Here is a 21,349-nt window from a genome sequence, read left to right as displayed (position 1 = left end):
GCTAGCATCATTAGTTCCCTTGCGATTCCGTGTGCTAAAATGGATTTTGAGGTGCTAGTAACAAGTCCGTTAGGACAAGAGGTCAAAGTCAACAGAATGTATAGAGATTGTCTTTCTTTTGGTGATCCAAGGACATATTTTTCTGTCAGATCTGATTGAAATTCCCTTCAGAGATTATGATATCATCTTGGGTATGGATTGGTTAGCCAGGCATCACGCCATGATTGACTGTAGACTGAAGATAGTCACTTTTGGTCTCCCTTAGTATGGTAATGTGGTGATACATGGGGAGAGGCAGTTATTGCCATCAAACATCATTTCGGCTGCACTAGCCAGGAAGATGATCAGAAAAGGGTGTGAAGCATACTTGGCACATGTGATAGACACCCAAGTGGGGAGTCCAGCATTGGAGGACATCCCTACAGTATGTGACTTTCCGGATGTGTTCCCTGATGAGTTGCCAGGATTACCTCCGGAAAGAGAGGTACAGTTTGAGATTGATGTCATGCCTGATGTGGACCCAATCTCTATAACACCATTCAGAATGGCACCAGCAGAACTGAAAGAATTGAAAGTGCAGTTGCAAGAGCTGCTTGACAAGGGCTTCATTCACCCTAGTGTGTCACCTTGGGCAGCGCCAGTGTTGTTTGTTAAGAAGAAAGATGGCACTCTCCGCTTATGTATTGACTATCTGCAGTTGAATAAGATAACAATAAAGAATAGATACCCATTGCCTCGCATTGATGACTTGTTTGATCAGTTGAGGGGTGCAGCTGTGTTCTCCAAGATTGACCTGAGATCGAGTTATTATCAGCTGAAAGTGCAAGAGCAGAGTATCCCTAAAACTGCCTTTAGAATCCGATATGGCCATTATGAGTTCTTGGTCTTGCCATTCGGGTTAACTAATGCTCCAGTTGCATTTATGGATCTGATGAGCACTATCTTCAGACCATACCTCGATCAGTTTGTGGTGGTATTCATAGATGATAGTTTGGTGTATTCGAGGAGTGCAGAGGAGCATGATAAACATCTGTGAATTATTTTACAAACTTTAAGGGAGAAACAGCTATATGCAAAATTATCAAAGGGTGAATTTTGGCTGAAGGAAATATCTTTCTTGGGGCACATAGTATCGGCAGAAGGCATTAAGGTAGATTCCAGCAAGATTGAAGCTAACCTTAATTGGAAGCCATCCAGGAATGTCACAGAAATTCACAGTTTTCTAGGTTTAGCTAGATACTATCATTGATTTGTGAAGGCTTTCTCTATGTTGGCTTCTCCACTAACTATGCTCCTTCGAAAAGATGTGAAATTTCAGTGGATGGACAAATGCCAGCAAAGCTTTGATGAGTTGAAGAAATATTTGACTGAAGCTCCAGTCTTGACTTTACCTACCCCGGGTAAAGAATACACAGTTTACAGCGATGCTTCTCATAATGGGTTAGGCTATGTACTGATGCAAGATCAAAATGTTATTGCATATGCATCACCACGCCAGCTGAAACCGCATGAGAGGTATTATCCGACACATGACTTGGAGCTTGCAGCTATTGTATTTGCTCTTAAGATCTAGAGACACTACTTGTCACACCCTACCCCTCTGTAAGGTATAACATGATCTCGTAGAATACCTAATGAACTACCGAACTTCACCTACCGATAACTCATTAAGTACTCTACAAGGGATTTTAAAACAATTTTCTTAGTTTTGACAAGTGGTGAGCATTTTCTAATAAGTACTTAAAACATTTAGTTAAATTAAAACTAGTTAATATTTTTGGCCCATTTTATTTTTACGCAAATTTTATAAAAATTTTGACAGAGTTCCCTCTGTATTTTGAGAAACCAGTTCTTTAAATACTTGAAATAAAAGCACTTCCAATAATTTTCTAACCACTGCTTCAAATTCATACTCAATCTCAACCAATTTCTCAAATTCACAATGTAACAGCCCGATCCTTCTCCAGTTAGTATTGTCCGCTTTGGCCCATGGGCCTCACGGATTTGTCCCTTGGGAGGTTTTATTCCCAAAAGCGCGCAGACCAGGTGAGGAAGGCTCCCACATATATGGCCCAAATCTTTTCTTCCCGTTTCCGATGTGGGACACGAAGTTTCCACCCGGTCGTGGCGGTTGAACAAGCACGTCCCAACCCCATCCCTGGGTCGTGACAAGCCCACCGGCTTCCGCCTGGTGCGTCCTCGCACCACACATCGTATTAGAGGGAGTCCAGCTCTGATACCAAATTGTAACAGCCCGATCCTTCTCCAGTTAGTATTGTCCGCTTTGGCCCATGGGCCTCACGGATTTGTCCCTTGGGAGGTTTCATTCCCAAAAGCGCGCTGACTAGGTGAGGAAGGCTCCCACATATATGGCCCAAATCTTTTCTTCCCGTTTCCGATGTGGGACACGAAGTTTCCACCCCAGTGCGTAGCTGGTTGAACAAGCACGTCCCAACCCCATCCCAACGGCCCGGCCCACTAGTGATATTGTCCGCTCTGGACTGAAGCCCTCACGGTTTTAAAACGCGTCATTAGGGGTTACGAACCATCAACTTATGAACCCAGCATCTCTCCCGTGTTTTGTCGATGTGGGATTTGCCTAGGGTGTTACAATCCACCCCCCTTATGGGACTCAGCGTCCTCGCTGAGGTTTGCCCCACCATCGTTCAAGGTTACACGCGGAGCGACTCTGATACAACAAATGTAACGGCCCGGCCCACTAGTGATATTGTCCGCTCTGGACTGAAGCCCTCAGGTTTTAAAACGCGTCATTAGGGGTTACGAACCATCAACTTATGAACCCAGCATCTCTCCCGTGTTTTGTCGATGTGGGATTTGCCTAGGGTGTTACACACAAGTTCATAATTCTCAAAATACTGTCAATCAATATCATTCATATTTCATTAGAAACAAAACAATTTATATACATTCTTACAAAATTTACATTAAGAGAATTTCAAACTACAATAAATATTACAACTTTATACAAATTTTATACAAACTGCTCAAGACCCATTTTTACATGTCCATACATTTATATACAATGCATACATCAAAATAAATATTTACAATTAGGGTATAATTTATACCCAATGACTTTAAGCTGATAGCTCTTCACACCTCAGCAGCTCAGTCTGCTGCTCCTCTAGTCTCTGTATCTGCGACAGCAATAGAAGCCATCGCTGAGTACTAGGACTCAGTGGTGCACAATATACTAAAATAATCTTTATGCAAAACTTAAAGCACATTCATTCAAAATTTGGCTAAACATGAAAATTAAATACAATCATGCATTGTAAGATTTTACATGTAAACCAAGTTCATTTCAAAGTATCAAAACACATTTCACAAAACCCACAGCTAGATCATGCCATTCGAAACAAATAGAATCTCAATAGCCAGAGGCTAAAGAGAAATCACATGAATCTCAATAGCCAGAGGCTAAAGAGAAATCATATCACAAGGCTAGCTAGCTCAAAAAAATGTATATCCATTAACATCCTCTTCTCTTGGCACACCTCAACACTTCTCCGGAGAAGGAATCAAAATTCGAAACTAATTACCCCCACTAGTCGTGCTAGTGAGGTGTTCAAATATGTGGTCATGACACTGTGGTTTCAAAACTTATCTTAACAATTTGCTAAACATTGTCTTTTCAAATATACATAATAACTTTCAACAATTTACATCAAACATCATAAGAATGCCATAATCCAATATTTCATATTATTCAAAACGATATGCAAAAGATGATTATAAAAGTATATGTTATGCACAAACCTCAAATGAGTCGCCTGTTGGCCTTGACTCGACTCCTCGGGTTCTGTCCCGGTATTCTTTTCCACTGAAACACGAAATTTTCCAATGTTTCAGTACTAAAACTTAAAATAAATCCAAAATACACTTAACTTCACATTTACCTAGCTCTAACGTGTTAAATTCGACGTTCTCGAAATTTTGTGTTTTGGGTTACTATTCACTGCACTATTCAAGTCAAATTATTGACTTTCTAAGGCTTAATAGGTATGGGAACTCCAACTTCACCCACATACCACATTTTGGTCACTAAACTTGTTGGTTTTGGTCGTTTACTCAAAGCTTAGGTCATTTTGGCAAAATTGCCAATTTTCGGTTTTGGTTCTCCGAAGTTGCACTATTCCATTGGTCGATCTACTGTTGGAATTTAACAAAACTTCCTTCATAGAAAATGTTTCTTATTATCTTAAGTGTATTCTCATTTTTGGATCACCTCAATCGGAGTTTTGTAGCTCAAGTTATGGCCAAAATAAGTTTACTGTTCACGTGCACTGTTCATGCTGCAATTTTGGGTTCTGGCAGATTTTGATCCAACTTTGGTCAATAATTTGATCAAGTTAAGTTCATAATTTGGTCTCACTTTCTTCATATGAAATGTTCTACTATGTCTTAGGTTTCCATCGGTTCAAGAATCGCCTAAATCCGAGTTTTATAGAGGGAATTATAGCCATCCAAACATTGCTGCTCACTGAAAATTCTGCAGAGTTGCAGGTTTGGTAACCTAACTTTGCTCAATAATTTGAATGGGTTAATGGCATAATTTGGGGTGATGTTCTTCATGAAAGTTTTAGATCTATATGCCCTCTAACCCCTGGCCAAATTTCAGGTCAATTTGACCTGTCTAACTCGAGTTATGACCACTGTTCATTTGGTCAGTTTAGTGCAGTGGCAGCCTGCTATCAATTCACTTTGGTCAATTGTTTCACCAAGTTTTGGTCAGTTTTTGGCCATGGTTCCTTAATGAAAATTGTGCTCTTTTATGTCTATTTTCATCTCCAATTGGTGGCATATCAATTGGACTTGTAAAATTTGAGTTTTGGTCCTTCAAAGTGGGTTTGGTCATGCTGCCAGCAGCATGACCATTGGACCTACGAATTTGGTTCTCATTCCAACAATTCCCACACATCTCTTTTGGTCATTATTGACCATTTTTCAATCCACAATTGGTCAAAGATATCATTTATGCATTTCTCCAAAATTTTGCCTCAAAACCCTAACATTCAAACCCTAGCTCTTCCATCTCATGCATTAAATCACAACTAGTGCATTTAACCTTAACCATTCAACTAATCAAAGCTTTTAAACTTATTCTAATGCATCAAATTCATGTAAATCATACTCCTCTCAAGCTGCCCGAATTTCAGTTTGGTCTCCAACAATTAATTTATTTTCATTTTAAGTTTATTTACAAGCTCTTGATGCCACACTAACACTAATTAAACAAAAAAAATTGAAGTTTATAGTACTATACCTTGAGCAGAATTTTCTTCCTCCTTTTCTTCAAATTTTTCTTCTTTCTTTTCCTTGAATCTTCTTTCTTAGTTGCCCAAACAAGTTCTACTTATGGTAGGACAATTTTGTATGGTTGGATTTTAGTTTTTCAAGCTCAAAAATGAGCTTTCATGGTGGTTTTGTGAGGGAGAGAAGAGAGTGACGTTTTTGAGAAGATGAAGATGACTTTTTGTTGTTAATTTTTTTCTTTTCTTAATTTATTTTAGTTGATGGAAGACCACAAAATCCCATTTAATAAATAACTTAATTAATTTCTTATTGACATCATTCATGATGTCATCATCTTTGACTTTTCTATCTTCTTCTTCTTTTTTTTTTTTCTTTTTTTTTTTCTATTAGTTCTTTAATTTAATTCTTGATTCCAAAATTTTCTTTTCTCTAATTTTATTTGACAGTTAGGTCAGGAGTCAGCTCTCGGGGTCAATTGACCAAATTGCCCCTCGCCGGTTCATCCCGGTTTGCAAATAATTCCATATTTCTTCCGGCTCCCTGACCTAATTATTTGACTGACTTAACAGTTCTTTTTCGTGATTTTCTCTTTTCCACTGTGTTCATAAGGGTCCTAAGGACCGCGGCGTCACTTTTTACGGTTCGAAATTTGAGTTTAAAATGACTTCGCAGTCGTTCCCGATGAGGTCACTCATCGTTGTGACTCTCGGCTTGTTTAACCTCTTATGTTCTGTTTTTCTTATTTATAGTTAACTAATTAAACATTACTAATTATTTGTGTTTATGGCTTCTCAAGTTGTCTTAAGTGTGGCCCTAATCCCATTAACTGTCCGGACCGACACGGGTCACTGGAACAGTGAAATATACCAAGCTATACCAATAGGGGTGTTACAATTCTCCCCCCCTTAAATAAATTTCGTCTCGAAATTTTACCTGGTATCAATCTCTGAACAGCTGTGGGTGTTGTCTCCTCATGTCCTCCTCTCGTTCCCAAGTAGCTTCTTGGCCCGAATGATGGTTCCACAGCACTTTTACCAACGGTATTTGCTTGTTCCGCAGCTGCTTCACCTCATATGCCAGAATCTCTATGGGTTCTTCTTCATATGTGAGGTCTGGATTCACTTCAATTTCCTCTACTGGTAGTACATGAGATGGGTCTGATCGATACCTCCTCAACATAGACACATGGAAGACATTATGTATCTTCTCTAACTCTGGAGGTAGTGCCAACCGATAAGCCAAATGACCCACTCTTTCTAGAACCTCATATGGCCCTATGAAACGAGGACTTAGTTTCCCCTTTCTGCCGAATCTCATAATTCTCTTCCAAGGAGAAACCTTGAGGAAAACTTTCTCACCCGCTGCATACTCAATATCCCTTCTTTTCAAATCAACATAGGACTTTTGACGGTCTGATGCAGTTTTAAGTCGACCCCTGATCACCTTGATTTTCTCTTCAGTCTGTTGAACAATTTCGGGTCCAATCATTTTTCTTTCACCCACGTCATCCCAACACAACGGGGTTCTACATTTCCTGCCATACAAAGCTTCATATGGAGGCATCCCAATGCTTAATTGGTAGCTGTTGTTGTAAGCAAACTCAATCAAAGGCAAGTGTGTATCCCAACTACCCTCAAACTCAATCACACAAGCCCGTAGCATGTCCTCCAAGATCTGAATTACCCTCTCAGACTGGCCATCTGTCTGTGGGTGGAATGCAGTACTGAAGTTCAATCTAGTTCCTAGGGCTCTCTGAAGACTACCCCAGAATCTAGAAGTGAACCTAGGATCTCTGTCTGACACGATGGATACTGGCACTCCATGTAGTCTCACAATCTCATCAATGTATAACTTGGCCAATCTTTCTAAACTGTAGTCCATCCGAACTGGCAGAAAATGAGCAGATTTAGTCAGTCTGTCAACAATGACCCAAACTGCATCATGACTCTTCTGTGTCCTCGGAAGTCCCATCACAAAATCCATCGTTATTCTCTCCCATTTCCACTCTGGTACTGGTAGTGGATGTAACAACCCAGCGGGTACTTGATGCTCTGCCTTTACTTGCTGACAAGTTAGGCATTTGGATACAAATTCTGCCACATTCCTTTTCATACCCATCCACCAGTAATGCTCCTTTAGCCCTCTATACATTTTTGTGCCACCAGGGTGCATGGCATGTAACATCCTCCCGGTAGCAACTCCGTACAGTCTACTGTTCGGGTGACCGGTGTCGGTCCGGACAGCTAGAACGTCCGGAAAAATATTTAAACTAAAGTCAGGAACCATAATTAACTCAAATATTAATAAGAAAAATTTAGTAAAAATTTTAGAAATAAAATACAACCAAGTTAAACGAGCCGGTGCCCTAGCGAGGGGTAAACCAGAGGGAAGCTGCGGTTCTCGCAACGAGGAGCCCTAGACCCGGGGAAAAATTCATAAAATAATTTTTGGGACACCAGAGAAGGGTCATTAAGGTTCCTATGGCATTAGAATGCCAAGAAAATATTTAGAAAAATTTTTCAATCGGTACAGACAATTTTGACCCGTTGAGCCGAACGGAGGGCATTTTGGTCATTTCGCCTTCAGAGGTGATTTTTGGCCGACTTGTCCAGTTGAGTAAATAATTAATATGACATAAAATATGGATAAACATTACTAGAAATTAAATTGAAGATGAGTAGTGGAGGAAAGAAAAGAAAGTGAAGAAAAAGCTTATTTATGACATCATTGTGATGTCATTTAAAATTGCTAACCAATCACCATTAAGTAACCATTTGACTAACTAATAAAAGAGCTAAATAAAGACCAAGGAAGACCAAAAACCAGCTGCCTTCTCTTCAGCCAAAAACGTGAGTTTCTCTTCTTCCTCCTTCCATTGATGTTCAATCAAGCAAGCTTAATTTCCTACCTTGTTTCACCATAAAACCCTAACCTCACTTCATTAAAATTTTACCCTACACCTTAAACAAGCTTTTGGCAGCCAAGAAGAGGAAAGAAAGAGAAGTTTGAGTTGGGAAAAAAACTGCCCTATTCAAGGTTAGTGCACTATATACCTAAAACTCTTTAATTTCATGAAATGGAACTTGAATTTAGTAAGAAAATGTAATTTAAATGAACAAAATTCATGTGTATGTGTACATGAGTTTTGGCTGCCCTAGTGAAGGAATAGGAAGGAGTGTTTTTGATAAGCTTGAAGTGAATTAGAATCATGTAGGAAGTTTATAAACATAAGAATAATAAGTTGGTATGCTAACTAAGGCATTTTGTAGAAAACCTAATGTGAAGCTAGGGTTTTGGGGAGTGAAAATTGACTTGGCTTAGGAAATTGTTAGAGCATATTTTAATGGTCAATTAGTGACCATCTTAGGTAAGTTGACCATAAAATGGACTGAAAAATAGGATTGCAAAGTGAAGTTGCAGGCTGCCCTAGGACAGCAGCAGAGGGACTGAAAATTCAGTCCACTTGCACTGCCATAACTTGGGCTGTGTTAGTCCAATTGATGTTTGGCCAATTGGACATGAAACTAGGCTTATAATGGCACATTTTTGCTGAAGAAACTATGCCCAAAAGATCAAAGCAAGAGGACCAAAAGTTGGCCCCAATCCGGACACCCTGCAATAGCACCTGTAGAAATGACCAAATGAACAGTAACTGTTCATTTGGCCATAACTCACTGTAGATTTGGTCAATTGACCTGAAATTTTTACAGCAACAAGTTAAGACATAGACAAACAACTTTCATGAAGAAACCTACCCCAAATTATGACCAGAACCTAATCAAATCATTGAGCAAAGTGAAGTTTACTGTACTGAGATTTCCAGAATTTTCATTTGAGCAGCAATGTTTGGAGGACTATAACTCTCTCTAGAAAACTCGGATTCAGGCGATTCTTGAACCGATGGAAACCTAAGGCATAGTAGAACATTTCATATGAAGAAAGTTAGACCAAATTAGGAACTTAACTTGATCAAATTACTGACCAAATTTGGATCAAAATCTGCCAGAACCCATGATAGCAGCATGAACAGTGCATGTGAACAGTAAACTTATTTTGGCCATAACTTGAGCTACAAAACTCCAAATGGAGTGATTCAAAAAAAGAAATTCAACTAGACAAAATAAGGAACATTTTCTATGAAGGAAGTTTTGTCAAATTCCAACAGTAAATCGACCAATGAAACAGTGCAACTTCGGAGCACCAAAACCAAAAATTGGCAATTTTGCCAAAATGACCTAAGCTTTGAGAAAGTGACCAAAACTAACAAGTTTTAAATGCAAAATGTGGTACATCGGGAGTGTTAAAGTCAATGTACATATTTTCTATGCAAAAGTCAACATTTTAGTTGACTAATGAAGTGAATAGTGACATGAAAACTTGAAATAAGCTTGGAAATGGATTTGGTAATTGATTCCAACAAGTTTTAAATGAAAAATGTGGTATGTTTGAAGTGCCAAAGTCAATGTAACTACTTTCTATGCAAAAGTCAACTTTCTTGTTGACCAATGAAATGAATAGTGACACCAAAAGTTGAAATTCAAAGATTGAAGAATTTTAAAGTATCAAATGCCCTAGTAGGCCTAATGTGATTGGTTTGGATAGTTTGGCATGCCAATAGGGTATTGTGTTAGCAGTACTGCGAAAGGCTTTATGCCTGTATTCATGGCTTTTATGCCCGTATTCATGGCTTTTATGCCCGATTATGTGATATCATGGCTTTTTAGCCATACTGACTGCATACATGGTTGGCGCTCGTCCCATGGTATGACGGCCCGAGGCACCGCGGTGTCCAGGCCAACGACCGTTATCCATCCGATCGTCTAGTATAGGTTACTTGGGCGATCAATTAAAGTATTATTCAATTCGGCAGCTAAGTTAAGTTAAGTATAATGAAAATCCAGTACAATTAAATTAAGTATTGAATGAATAAGCAAAAGAGATTAGCAAAAGAAACATAACAAAAATATAAATTGCGAGCAATCATGGACTTGAAATACAATACAGATAGAATAAATTTTATACCTGCTAGTATTACTGAAAAGTTATAAACTAAGCACTTCCAAAGAGGAACAAACTAGTATATAAGATCGTTGATACTAGAAATACCATACCAAATTAAATTGATTCTTGAGTATCTGAATTATCATTTATTTATTTCTTTACTTGTATATATTATTTCTGGTTATATTATTGCACCACTAAGCGAAATGCTTAGCGCGATGGAATTGCTTCCTCGCGCAGTCTCAAGGTAAAACCAGAGACTGTCATTGAGATTTTTGGAGTCCAGATCTGCGTAAGTGTCGAAGAGTTCAAGATTGTCACCTCCTCAGCAATGCATGTAGATAGGGCTCATTTTATACATGTTATGTATATTGTTCATTCCTAGCACATTGTAAATTATTTGTATATCTTGTACAAAATAAACTCATGTAATTAACCTATGAATTATGGAAGCTATTCAAAGTAAGTATTTTAGCATGTGAATTGAATTTGAGTTATAATGAGATTATACTTGTGAATATTGAGATATTGAAAATCTAATGAGATTTCTGAGAAATCTGAATACTGTATTGAGATACATTATGTTTGAAAATTTTTGAGACTATTAAGTTTGAGAAATTGAGTATATATTGAAATTGTCTTTGGCAGGTTCAGAAGAACTGTTAGTCCAAATTACAGCCGACACTTTGTCGGATTATCGTTAAAATTTTTGAAATTTCCAATTTAGTTAGATTTTGATAAAAGTAAAAATAGCCTAAATCTTCAATAAAGTTTTTGAATAAATAAATCAAGGACTGTAATGAAATCAGATAAAATAGAGTGCTCCGGCACACTGAGTGGCATAACTTGCTCGGCTACACTGTAGTCGGGTAAGGGGTGTCACATTTAGTGGTATCAGAGCGCGGTTTAGGCGTTTCTGGACCTAGATAGATTGCATATCATGCATTGCATTCATAAGAGTCGAGGTGACACTATTGCAGATCTGTATTTCCTGTTTATTTTAGGTTAAGGTATGGAATAAGAGAGTGAAGAGACAATGAGATAGCGAATGGAGATGAGAAGGAGACTGTATTTAAGATGAAAAAGGATGAGTACATAACTGTTTGAGGATAGGATTGAGACTAAGGGGAAAGTGAAGTAGGATAATACGGAAAGGTGAAGAAATAAAGAGGTAGTAGCTCCTTGGCTATTTACACTGGATAAATTTCGAGGACGAAATTTTTATAAGAGGGGAAGAGTTGTAACATCCTCCCGATAGCAACTCCGTACAGTCTACTGTTCGGGTGACCGGTGTCGGTCCGGACAGCTAGAACGTTCGGAAAAATATTTAAACTAAAGTCAGGAACCATAATTAACTCAAATATTAATAAGAAAAATTTAGTAAAAATTTTAGAAATAAAATACAACCAAGTTAAGCAATGGGTTCTAGCGAGGTAAACTGAGAGGAAGTTGCGGTTCTCGCAACGAGGAGCCCTAGACCTGGGGAAAAATTCATAAAATAATTTTTGGGACACCAGAAAAGGGTCATTGAGGTTCCTATGGCATTAGAAGGCCAAGAAAATATTTAGAAAAATTTTTCAATCGGTACAGACAATTTTGACCCGTTGAGCCGAACGGAGGGCATTTTGGTCATTTCGCCTTCAGAGGTGATTTTTGGCCGACTTGTTCAGTTGAGTAAATAATTAATATGACATAAAATATGGATAAACATTACTAGAAATTAAATTGAAGATGAGTAGTGGAGGAAAGAAAAGAAAGTGAAGAAAAAGCTTATTTATGACATCATTGTGATGTCATTTAAAATTGCTAACCAATCACCATTAAGTAACCATTTGACTAACTAATAAAAGAGCTAAATAAAGACCAAGGAAGACCAAAAACCAGCTGCCTTCTCTTCAGCCAAAAACGTGAGTTTCTCTTCTTCCTCCCTCCATTGATGTTCAATCAAGCAAGCTTAATTTCCTACCTTGTTTCACCATAAAACCCTAACGTCACTTCATTAAAATTTTACCCTACACCTTAAACAAGCTTTTGGCAGCCAAGAAGAGGAAAGAAAGAGAAGTTTGAGTTGGGAAAAAAACTGTCCTATTCAAGGTTAGTGCACTATATACCTAAAACTCTTTAATTTCATGAAATGGAACTTGAATTTAGTAAGAAAATGTAATTTAAATGAACAAAATTCATGTGTATGTGTACATGAGTTTTGGCTGCCCTAGTGAAGGAATAGGAAGGAGTGTTTTTGATGAGCTTGAAGTGAATTAGAATCATGTAGGAAGTTTATAAACATAAGAATAATAAGTTGGTATGCTAACTAAGGCATTTTGTAGAAAACCTAATGTGAAGCTAGGGTTTTGGGGAGTGAAAATTGACTTGGCTTAGGAAATTGTTAGAGCACATTTTAATGGTCAATTAGTGACCATCTTAGGTAAGTTGACCATAAAATGGAATTTAGTAAGAAAATGTAATTTAAATGAACAAAATTCATGTGTATGTGTACATGAGTTTTGGCTGCCCTAGTGAAGGAATAGGAAGGAGTGTTTTTGATGAGCTTGAAGTGAATTAGAATCATGTAGGAAGTTTATAAACATAAGAATAATAAGTTGGTATGCTAACTAAGGCATTTTGTAGAAAACCTAATGTGAAGCTAGGGTTTTGGGGAGTGAAAATTGACTTGGCTTAGGAAATTGTTAGAGCATATTTTAATGGTCAATTAGTGACCATCTTAGGTAAGTTGACCATAAAATGGACTGAAAAATAGGATTGCAAAGTGAAGTTGTAGGCTGCCCTAGGACAGCAGCAGAGGGACTGAAAATTCAGTCCACTTGCACTGCCATAACTTGGGCTGTGTTAGTCCAATTGATGTTTGGCCAATTGGACATGAAACTAGGCTTATAATGGCACATTTTTGCTGAAGAAACTATGCCCAAAAGACCAAAGCAAGAGGACCAAAAGTTGGCCCCAATCCGGACACCCTGCAACAGCACCTGCAGAAATGACCAAATGAACAGTAAATGAACAGTAACTGTTCATTTGGCCATAACTCACTGTAGATTTGGTCAATTGACCTGAAATTTTTACAGCAACAAGTTAAGACATAGACAAACAACTTTCATGAAGAAACCTACCCTAAATTATGACCAGAACCTAATCAAATCATTGAGCAAAGTGAAGTTTACTGTACTGAGATTTCCAGAATTTTCATTTGAGCAGCAATGTTTGGAGGACTATAACTCTCTCTAGAAAACTCGGATTCAGGCGATTCTTGAACCGATGGAAACCTAAGGCATAGTAGAACATTTCATATGAAGAAAGTTAGACCAAATTAGGAACTTAACTTGATCAAATTAATGACCAAAGTTGGATCAAAATCTGCGTAACCCATGATAGCAAAGATGAATAAGCGTGAACAGTAAACTTATTTTGGCCATAACTTGAGCTACAAAACTCCAAATGGAGTGATTCAAAAAAAGAAATTCAACTAGACAAAATAAGGAACATTTTCTATGAAGGAAGTTTTGTCAAATTCCAACAGTAAATCAACCAATGAAACAGTGCAACTTTAGAGCACCAAAACCAAAAATTGGCAATTTTGCCAAAATGACCTAAGCTTTGAGAAAGTCACCAAAACTAACAAGTTTTAAATGCAAAATGTGGTACATCGGGAGTGTTAAAGTCAATGTACATATTTTCTATGCAAAAGTCAACATTTTAGTTGACTAATGAAGTGAATAGTGACATGAAAACTTGAAATAAGCTTGGAAATGGATTTGGTAATTGATTCCAACAAGTTTTAAATGAAAAATGTGGTATGTTTGAAGGGCCAAAGTCAATGTAACTACTTTCTATGCAAAAGTCAATTTTCTTGTTGACCAATGAAATGAATAGTGACACCAAAAGTTGAAATTCAAAGATTGAAGAATTTTATAGTATCAAATGCCCTAGTAGGCCTAATGTGATTGGTTTGGATAGTTTGGCATGCCAATAGGGTATTGTGTTAGCAGTACTGCGAAAGGCTTTATGCCTGTATTCATGGCTTTATGCCCGTATTCATGGCTTTTATGCCCGTATTCATGGCTTTTATGCCCGATTATGTGATATCATGGCTTTTTAGCCATACCGATACATACATGGTTGGCGTTCGTCCCATGGTATGACGCCCGAGGCACCGCGGTCTAGTGCCAACGACCCGTTATCCATCCGATGCCTAGTATAGGTTACTTGGGCAGTCAATTAAAGTATTATTCAATTCAGGCAGCTAAGTTAAGTTAAGTATAATGAAAATCCAGTACAATTAAATTAAGTATTGAATGAATAAGCAAAAGAGATTAGCAAAAGAAACATAATAAAAATATAAATTGCGTAACTGCATGGACTTGAAATACAATACAGATAGAATAAATTATATACTTAGTATTACTGAAAAGTTATAAACTAAGCACTTCCAAAGAGGAACAAACTAGTATATAAGATCGTTGATACTAGAAATACCATACCAAATTAAATTGATTCTTGAGTATCTGAATTATCATTTATTTATTTCTTTACTTGTATATATTATTTCGGTTATATTATTGCACCACTAAGCGAAATGCTTAGCGATGGAATTGCTTCCTCGCGCAGTATCAAGGTAAAACCAGAGACTGTCGATCGAGATTTTTGGAGTCCAGATCTGCGAAGTGTCGTAAGAGTTCAAGATTGTCACCTCCTCAAGAATGCATGTAGATAGGGCTCATTTTATACATGTTATGTATATTGTTCATTCCTAGCACATTGTAAATTATTTGTATATCTTGTACAAAATAAACTCATGTAATTAACCTATGAATTATGGAAGCTATTCAAAGTAAGTATTTTAGTATGTGAATTGAATTTGAGTTATAATGAGATTATACTTGTGAATATTGAGATATTGAAAATCTAATGAGATTTCTGAGAAATCTGAATACTGTATTGAGATACATTATGTTTGAAAATTTTTGAAACTATTAAGTTTGAGAAATTGAGTATATATTGAAATTGTCTTTGACAGGTTCAGAAGAACTGTTAGTCCAAATTACAGCCGACACTTTGTCGGATTATCGTTAAAATATTTGAAATTTCCAATTTAGTTAGATTTTGATAAAAGTAAAAATAGCCTAAATCTTCAATAAAGTTTTTGAATAAATAAATCAAGGACTGTAATGAAATCAGATAAAATAGAGTGCTCCGGCACACTGAGTGGCATAACTTGCTCGGCTACACTGTAGTCGGGTAAGGGGTGTCACATGGCAAAAGGAGACTCATGTGCTTCCTTCAAAATAATCTGCCTCAAATCAACATTATTAGGAACACATATTCTGCCCTGGTGTAGCAGTAAACCATCATCTCTGATTGAGAATTCTGGTTTCTTGCCCTGTCGGACTTCTTCCATCAGCTTCTGATATTTCTGATCATTCTGAGCAGCCCTTCTGATCTGATCAATCAACACTGGCTGTACATGCCATGCAACTGCTGTCTGCCCATCATCATTAATCTCTAAGCTGGCATGCAATGATCTCAACTCGTGTACCAAGGACAAAGGAGTAACTCGTAGACTTGCCATAGTCTTGCGACTTAAGGCATCAGCCACAACATTAGCTTTCCCTGGCTGATAGTCTATCAGACAATCATAGTCTTTTATCAACTCTAACCATCTCCTCTGTCTCAAATTCAGCTCTTTCTGGGTGCCCAAATACTTCAAACTCTTATGATCTGTATAGATGTAGCACTTCTCCCCATACAAATAATGTCTCCAGATCTTAAGAGCAAACACAATAGCTGCAAGCTCCAAATCATGTGTTGGATAGTTTCTCTCATGCGGTTTTAGCTGGCGTGATGCATAGGCAATGACATTTCGATCTTGCATCAACACACAACCTAACCCATTGTGAGAAGCATCACTGTAAACTGTATATTCTTTACCCGGTGTAGGTAAAGTCAGGACTGGAGCTTCAGTCAAACATCTCTTCAATTCATCAAAGCTTTGCTGGCATTTATCCATCCACTGAAATTTTACATCTTTTCTAAGTAGCTTGGTCAATGGAGATGCCAACATGGAGAATCCCTTCACAAATCTACGGTAGTATCCAGCTAAACCCAGAAAACTGCGAATCTCTGTGACATTTCTGGGTGGCCTCCAATGGAGCTTCAATCTTACTTGGATCTACCTTAATGCCCTCTTCTGATACTACATGCCCCAAAAAGGATATCTCCTTCAGCCAAAATTCACATTTCGACAATTTGGCATATAACTGTTTCTCTCTCAAAGTCTGCAGTACAATCCGCAGATGTCTATCATGCTCTTCTGCATTCCTTGAATAGACCAATATATCATCTATGAATACCACAACAAACTGGTCGAGGTATGGTCTGAAGATAGTGTTCATCAGATCCATGAAAGCAGCCGGAGCATTAGTTAACCCAAATGGCATGACTAGGAATTCATAATGGCCATAGCGGGTTCTGAAGGCAGTTTTGGCAATACTCTGCTCTTGTACTTTCAACTGATAATAACCTGATCTCAGGTCAATTTTGGAGAATACAGCTGCACCCCTCAACTGATCAAACAAATCATCAATGCGGGGCAATGGATATCTATTCTTTATTGTCACCTTATTCAACTGCTGATAATCAATGCACAAGCGGAGAGTGCCATCTTTCTTCTTAACAAACAATACTGGGGCTCCCCAAGGTGACACACTAGGGCGGATAAAGCTCTTGTCAAGCAATTCTTGCAACTGCACTTTCAACTCTTTCAATTCTGCAGGTGCCATTCTATATGGTGTTATGGAGATTGGGTCCACACCAGGCATAACATCAATATCAAATTGCACTTCTCTTTCTGGAGGTAATCCTGGCAGTTCATCAGGAAATACATCCGGAAAGTCACATACCGTAGGGATGTCCCTTAGTGCTGGACTCCCCACTTGGGTGTCTATCACATGTGCCAAGTATGCTTCACACCCCTTTTTTATCATTCTTCTGGCTAGTGCAGCCGAAATGATGTTTGAAGGCAATAACTGTCTCTCCCCATGTATTACTACATCACCATACTGAGGGAGACCAAAAGTGACTGTCTTGATCTCTGATCAATCATGGCATGATGCACGGCTAACCAATCCATGCCCAAGATGATATCATACTCTCAAGGGCATTTCAATCAAGTTCGACAGAAAACATGTCCTTGGATCACCAAAGGACAGTCTCTATAGATTCTGTTGACGGACCTCTTGTCCTAACGGACTAGTTACTAGCACTTCAAAACCCATTTGCACACATGGAGCAATAAGTGAACCGACTATGCTAGCACTAACATATGAATGGGTTGAACCGGATCAAACAATACAAATACTTCACGATCGAGAGATAGAGAATGTACCACTACCACATCAAGTCTCGGCCTCTTCTCTGTCTCATCGTAGACTCTAGGCGACGCACTTCCTTGTGCATCGACCAAGCGTGCTCGATCGCACAAGCAGTGCCTCTACCTCTGCCTCTTCCTCTGCCAAATGACTGTGAACCTCTGAGAGCAGGACTCTGAATAGATCCCTCGGCAGTAGTAGGAGCTGGACTATATCTCGGAGCACTAGTACAGTCTTTAGCTATATGGCCCTTGCCTCCGCAGTTAAAGCAGGCTCCAGTGGCCCAGTAGCACTCCCCCCCATGAATCTTGCCACAAGTCTCACAGGGGCGGGCAGAATGTGAACCCCTGCTCGACTGCTGACCAGACCTAGGGGGTCTCTGTCCGGAAAATCTGCCTCTACTAAATCTTCCACCTCGACCCCTGCTGGGTCCACTAAACTTCTTTCTCTTTCCAGAGGTAGCACCAGAACTCTGTTCAACTGATTTTTCCCCCTTGTCTTTTTCTGATTTCTCAGCTTTTTCTGATTTTTCTTTCCTTGGGGTTGCTTCTGATTCAATTCTCTCCAGTTCAAGTGCTTGAGACATAAGCTCTGAGAAGTTGCTGTGTCGAAATCCCACAACTTGCATCCTTATGCTGGGCTTCAAACCCATCTCAAATCTCTTGCACCTTGCCTTGCTGGTAGTAAGGAGACTCCCCGCATAGTGACTCAGGCGGGAGAACTCCCTCTCATACTCTGCCACCGATCTGTTGCCTTGTTTTAAACTCAGAAACTCTTGTAACTTCTGATCAACATATGCATCCGGGATGTATTTACATGCGAACTCTCCGATAAAGTCATCCTGTGTCAAGACCGGTGGTTCAGCCAAGCTGTGGGGGATGGTCTTCGACCAATCATACGCATCCCTGCGATAGCGACACGTAATATTCAAACTTTAGCTCATCCGGCAAAGGCGGTTTCTTAAACACTCTGTCCATTCTTTCAAGCCATTGCTCTGCCTCTAAAGGGTCCACTGTACCCTTAAATTCTGCAGCCCCATACTTCAATAATTTATCATATTGTCTGGCTAGAGGCAGTGGTTGTACCACAGGTGGTTGGGGTGGAGCTTGAGCAGGCATACCCCCAGCCATTTGTTGAAACATCGCAGCCATCTGTGCAGGCGAATCATGGCAGAAATCGGCATTTATGGGGTCAAGGCCACGACCCACTAACATTCTGCAAAGCTGGGGCTTCCCCTTGTGCCTCAGATTCAACAGACTGCTCAACTGAGCGATCCCCTTCTTCCATTTCACCAAGTTAGGGTATCTCCTGAACAAGTAACACATGGAGATTTCCCTCCGTTAGTTCATATTCATGATGTAATGCACTGTATGTAACAATTATGGACATTGAGCAGTTGTACTTAACAAGAAAGACACAAATTTATATGTTAAAACATACTTCAAAAATTTGCTCTGATACCACTAAAACATGTCACACCCTACCCCTTTGTAAGGTATAACATGATCCCGTAGAATACCTAATGAACTACCGAACTTCACCTACCGATAACTCATTAAGTACTCTACAAGGAATTTTAAAACAATTTTCTTAGTTTTGACAAGTGGTGAGCATTTTCTAATAAGTACTTAAAACATTTAGTTAAATTAAAACTAGTTAATATTTTTGGCCCATTTTATTTTTACGCAAATTTTATAAAAATTTTGACAGAGTTCCCTCTGTATTTTGAGAAACCAGTTCTTCAAATACCTGAAATAAAAGCACTTCCAATAATTTTCTAACCACTGCTTCAAATTCATACTCAATCTCAACCAATTTCTCAAAATTCACAAGTTCAATAATTCTCAAAATACTGTCAATCAATATCATTCATATTTCATTAGAAACAAAACAATTTAGATACATCATTACAAAATTTACATTAAGAGAATTTTAATCTACAATAAATATTACAACTTTATACAAATTTTATACAAACTGCTCAAGACCCATTTTTACATGTCCATACATTTATATACAATGCATACATCAAAATAAATATTTACAATTAGGGTATAATTTATACCCGATGACTTTAAGCTGATAGCTCTTCACACCTCAAAGATCACGCTGCTCCTCTAGTCTCAGATCTGCATGACAGAATAGAAGCCATCACGAGTACTAGGACTCAGTGGTGCACAATATACTAAAATAATCTTTATGCAAAACTTAAAGCACATTCATTCAAAATTTGGCTAAACATGAAAATTAAATACAATCATGCATTGTAAGATTTTACATGTAAACCAAGTTCATTTCAAAGTATCAAAACACATTTCACAAAACCCACAGCTAGATCATGCCATTCGAAACAAATAGAATCTCAATAGCCAGAGGCTAAAGAGAAATCACATGAATCTCAATAGCCAGAGGCTAAAGAGAAATCATATCACAAGGCTAGCTAGCTCAAATATATGGATATCCATTCACATCCTCTTCTACTGGCACACCTCAACACTTCTCCAGAGAAGGAATCAAAATTCGAAACTAATTACCCCCACTAGTCGTGCTAGTGAGGTGTTCAAATATGTGGTCATGACACTGTGGTTTCAAAACTTATCTTAACAATTTGCTAAACATTGTCTTTTCAAATATACATAATAACTTTCAACAATTTAGATCAAACATCATAAGAATGCCATAATCCAATATTTCATATTATTCAAAACGATATGCAAAAGATGATTATAAAAGTATATGTTGTGCACAAACCTCAAACGAGTCGCCTGTTGGCCTTGACTCGACTCCTCGGGTTCTGTCCCAGTATTCTTTTCCACTGAAACACGAAATTTTCCAATGTTTCAGTACTAAAACTTAAAATAAATCCAAAATAAACTTAACTTCACATTTACCTAGCTCTAACATGTTAAATTCGACGTTCTCGAAATTTTGTGTTTCAGGTTACTATTCACTGCACTATTCAAGTCAAATTATTGACTTTCTAAGGCTTAATAGGTATGGGAACTCCAACTTCACCCACATACCACATTTTGGTCACTAAACTTGTTGGTTTTGGTCGTTTACTCAAAGCTTAGGTCATTTTGGCAAAATTGCCAATTTTCGGTTTTGGTTCTCCGAAGTTGCACTATTCCATTGGTCGATCTACTGTTGGAATTTAACAAAACTTCCTTCATAGAAAATGTTTCTTATTGTCTTAAGTGTATTCTCATTTTTGGATCACCTCAATCGGAGTTTTGTAGCTCAAGTTATGGCCAAAATAAGTTTACTGTTCACGTGCACTGTTCATGCTGCAATTTTGGGTTCTGGCAGATTTTGATCCAATTTTGGTCAATAATTTGATCAAGTTAAGTTCATAATTTGGTCTCACTTTCTTCATATGAAATGTTCTACTATGTCTTAGGTTTCCATCGGTTCAAGAATCGCCTAAATCCAAGTTTTATAGAGGGAATTATAGCCATCCAAACATTGCTGCTCAATGAAAATTCTGCAGAGTTGCAGGTTTGGTAACCTAACTTTGCTCAATAATTTGAATGGGTTAATGGCATAATTTGGGGTGATGTTCTTCATGAAAGTTTTAGATCTATATGCCCTCTAACCCCTGGCCAAATTTCAGGTCAATTTGACCTGTCTAACTCGAGTTATGACCAAATGAACAGTTACTGTTCATTTGGTCAGTTTAGTGCAGTGGCAGC

This window comes from Hevea brasiliensis, chromosome 1 (genome assembly GCF_030052815.1).
Source record: "Hevea brasiliensis isolate MT/VB/25A 57/8 chromosome 1, ASM3005281v1, whole genome shotgun sequence".
Lineage (NCBI taxonomy): Eukaryota > Viridiplantae > Streptophyta > Magnoliopsida > Malpighiales > Euphorbiaceae > Hevea > Hevea brasiliensis.
The sequence above is the reverse complement of the archived record's forward strand: the minus strand, read 5'-3'. Positions refer to the sequence as shown.